Raw genomic sequence first — 4516 nt, forward strand, 5'->3', positions numbered from 1 at the left:
AGCAATGCTTTCTAAGGCCCACTTGACTTCACATTCCAAGATGTCTGGCTCTAGGTAAGTGATCACACCATCGTGATTATCTGGATCATGAAGATCTTTTTTGTACAGTTCTTCTGTGTATTCTTGCCATCTCTTCTTAATATCTTCTGCTTCTGTTAGGTCCATACCATTTCTGTCCTTTATCGAGCCCATCTTTGCATGAAATGTTCCCTTGGTATCTCTAATTTTCTTGAAGAGATCTCTAGTCTTTCCCATTCTGTTGTTTTCCTCTATTTCTTTGCATTGATCACTGAGGAAGGCTTTTTTATCTCTCCTTGCTATTCTTTGGAACTCTGCATTCAGATGCTTATATCTTTCCTTTTCTCCTTTGCTTTTCACTTCTCTTCTTTTCACAGCTATTTGTAAGGCTTCCCCAGACAGCCATTTTGCTTTTTTCCATTTGTTTTCCATGGGGATGGTCTTGATCCCTGTCTTCTGTATAATGTCACGAACCTCCATCTAGCAAATCTAATTTACTAGGGAAGAAAAAAAGAGTGAAGAGTTCATGTGAGGTCTGAGGAGTCAAATTTAACAAAGAAGCTGCTTGTAGGAAACTTGAAAATGAATATGAACCACTAAAATGAATATGCTCAAGAGAAAAAACCCTGTTGATAGTATTTGTTGCACTCTGGTGTTGTGTCTTTGTGTTGGGTGGTGGGAAGTGTGTTGTTTAGAGAGAAGTCCCAGGAACACTGCACTTCTCAGCTCTGCTGCTCATAAAAACAGAACCCTGAGCTTAAAACCACCAGGGGCCTTGGGCTTGGACAAAAGGAAGTTCTATTTTAGATGCAAACTATGGTGACTACAGCCATGAAATGAAAAGACGCTTACTCCTTGGAAGGAAAGTTATGACCAACCTAGATAGCATATTGAAAAGCAGAGACATTACTTTGCCAACAAAGGTCCGTCTAGTCAAGGCTATGGTTTTTCCACTGGTCGTGTATGGATGAGAGTTGGACTGTGAAGAAAGCTGAGCATTGAAGAATTGATGCTTTTGAACTGTGTTGTTGGAGAAGACTCTTGAGAGTCCCTTGGACTGCAAGGAGATCCAACCAGTCCATTCTAAGGGAGATCAGCTCTGGGTGTTCATTGGAAGAAATGATGCTAAAGCTGAAACTCCAGTACTTTGGCCACCTCATGCGAAGAGTTGACTCATTGGAAAAGACTCTGATGCTGGGAGGAATTGGGGGCAGGAGGAGAAGGGGACGACAGAGGATGAGATGGCTGGATGCCATCACCAACTCGATGGATGTGAGTTTGCGTGAACTCCGGGAGTTGGTGATGGACAGGGAGGCCTGGTATGTTGTGATTCATGGGATCGCAAAGAGTCGGACGCGACTGAGCAACTGAACTGAACTGAACTTATTATATCTAGGATGGATAAACAACAAGATCCTACTTTTAGCACAGGGAATGGGTTGACCAGAAAAGTTCGTCTGAGTTTTCTATGTTACAGGAAAATCCGAACAAACTTTTTGGCCAACCCAGTATAGTTACTGTCCTATGATAAACTATAATGGAAAAGAATATGAAAAATAATATTTATATGTATAACTGAGTCACTTTGCTGTACAGCAGAAATTAAAGTTTGGGGGGGAAAGGAAGTTTACCCAACACTGTAAATCAACAAAATTTGTAAAAATGTTTTTAAAAAGAAGAGGCTATTTTGCAAGTGAGGCTTCTGACCTTTTAAGATCTATGCTTAGTGTTGGGGAGATAAAGAGGGTGCAGCGTGGTTAGGAGGATGAGTTAAGCCCCACATACACCCTTCCTAGCTGTGTGCCTCATTTCCTTATCTGTCAAGCTGGGATGATGGTGGAAATCATTTCCATGGGTGACTGTGGAATAATAACTGGACAGAACAAGACAGAACATGCTAAGTGCTCAGAACTGTGCCTGGCACATAACCTAAATTCACTTAGACCCTGTTTTTGAGTACCTGTCATGTTTTAGACTTAGTGCTGGGAGCTTACCTCCAAACTCCTCATAGCAACCTCAACATAGTAACAGTAGAGAAGACCTTATTGTATAGAGTTTCAGACAAGAGAAAAATTGTGAGCTTGTGTTTATCAGGGAAAATATTCCTGGAGTAGGAAGACTTAAGCTGGGCCACTTAAGGAGAAAGAGAATGAACTGAGGGGTTGAGTAGGCAGTTGGTGATGAGGTTTTCAGGAAATGGGAACATCATGGGCAGCGGCACAGGGGCAGGGATAGGGCACTTCCCACCCAGCACAGTTAGAGACATTCCTTGATGACAGGAAAGAAGAGAAGTCAGAGCTACTCAGATCCCACCAGGTAGTCACAGGATGCACAAGCATCCTCTCTTCCAGTTCTACTGGTTGAGATGGATGACTTGCATTTGTCATTCAGGAAGCATCTTTTCACATGCATTTAGTTTCAGTGACTCACAATCATGTACAACCAATCCTTATCAGTTTTATACATTAGAGTCACATATATACATTACCTGTATATTTATGTCTGCACACTCCTGCATATATACATGCATTTGTGTGTATGTGTGTGTGTATACATGTATATATCTATACACTACTTTGCATTATTTTGAATACCCTCAGGGTAGTGAGATAAGCAGTATAGTTTCTTTTTTTCTCTCCCTTCCTCACTTCTCCTTTCTTCTGTTTTTCATCTATTACATTCTTTTATTAGATGAAGACTTGGAACCAAGTAATCATATCAGTCCTCTCTATTAGACAGTCAAGGATCCCTAGGCTGTGAATCCAGCTTGGGTTCCATGTGTGATGCATTCATGGAATAAAAAAAGATTTAAGTTTGATTCTTTGGGAGGGCTGCAGGCACATGTCTGAGAACTGGAATGGGGGCAGGAAGTGACAGTCCACAGAATGGGGGAATGACTGTAGTCCAAGCCCAGTTGAATGGATCTGGTCTCCTGTCTTAGCTTTCACACTCTCAGCACATTAAAACGAATCCCTCTGCTTTCTTAGTTTTCTTATCTGTACCATGGGAATAGTAATTTCCTCTTAGATTGTCATGAAGATAAGATGATTTCATAAATATGAAGCATCTGGCATAGTAATAGACAGTAATAACTGACATTTGCTATCATCATTGGGGAAGTTCCAGTTTCAGTGGGGACAAAGGGCAGGGACCCTTTACCAGGAAGTTGAAGTCTGCATTCAGAGGCAATGTAGAGGGCGACGAGATGACTCGCCAGGATTCCCAGCTGAGATGGACCAAACACATATACCTATAGCTTCATCTGGGTCATCTAGGGTGAAAAAAGCATTCATATGTACCCTGAACAAAAATAAAATCAGGGCATAAGGCAAAAAGACTCTCCAAGCCATACTTATGATTTCACCTCCTTTCTTCCTCCCACGTCAACCACCAAAGTGAAAGGAAGGAGTTAGAGAATTGACGCAATTCATCTTGGCACAGTGAACAAGGGTGACCTATTGGTGACTGACCTCCCTTCTGTTCAGTTCAGTTCAGTCACTCAGTCGTGTCCTACTCTGTGACTCCGTGGACTGCAGCACGCCAGGCTTCCCTGTCCATCACCAGCTCCTGAAGCTTGCTCAAACTCATGTCCATCAAAGTCAGTGATGCCCTCCAACCATCTCATCCTCTGTCGTCCCCTTCTCCTCCTGCCTTCAATCTTTCCCAGCATAGGGTCTTTTCCAATGAGTCAGTTCTTTGCATCAGGTGGCCAAAGTATTGGAGTTTCAGCTTCAACATCAGTCCTTCCAATGAATACTCAGGGCTGATTTCCTTTAGGATGGACTGGTTGGATCTCCTTGCAGTCCAAGGGACTCTCAAGAGTCTTCTACAACACCTTTTCCAACAACACTCCCTTCTGTACTTGTTACTTATTCAGTTGATGTCCTCAGGTGAGTCATTCGGCCTTTCCTGACCTCAGTTTCCTGATATGTATGCAAAAGGGTTTGACAAGGTGCTTACTATGATTGCTGGGATCATTGGAAATAATAAATAAACACATTTATGATAAGAATAGAGGAGAGTTTTATTCTACTCAAACTGGGGACAATAGCTCAGAAGACATCTTCTCAAATTGCTCTGAGCAAATCCTCCAGGGAAACATGGTTTTCAGGACAGTTTTATATTTTGTCAGAACAAAACATCAGGCATGATGGGGGTATATTTCTTCAAGGTTTCAAAAAAGGCTGGCACATGCACAGTGAGTCAGTATGACCTCAGCGTCTGGGAAGGGAGAGCCCATTATGAGCTGCCATTGGTCCAAGTGCTAGGGACTCAGAGAGGAGCTCACAAAGGTGGTGAAATCAGGGCAGTGCCAAGTGGAGGCCAACGGGGGTGCTAAACTCCTTAGAGTCCCTATTCTCCTCACTTCTCATCATTACTTGATTTGAAAGTCAGCTTGTTCTCCACCTTGTACAAAGTGCCCTCCAAATGCACAGTCCAGGACCTCCTCGGTGGAACCACGAAACCCTTCCTTCACCCAAATTCTGGACCAAGTTAG

This window comes from Bison bison, unplaced genomic scaffold (genome assembly GCF_000754665.1).
Source record: "Bison bison bison isolate TAMUID 2011002044 unplaced genomic scaffold, Bison_UMD1.0 scf7180017864057, whole genome shotgun sequence".
Classification (NCBI taxonomy): domain Eukaryota; kingdom Metazoa; phylum Chordata; class Mammalia; order Artiodactyla; family Bovidae; genus Bison; species Bison bison.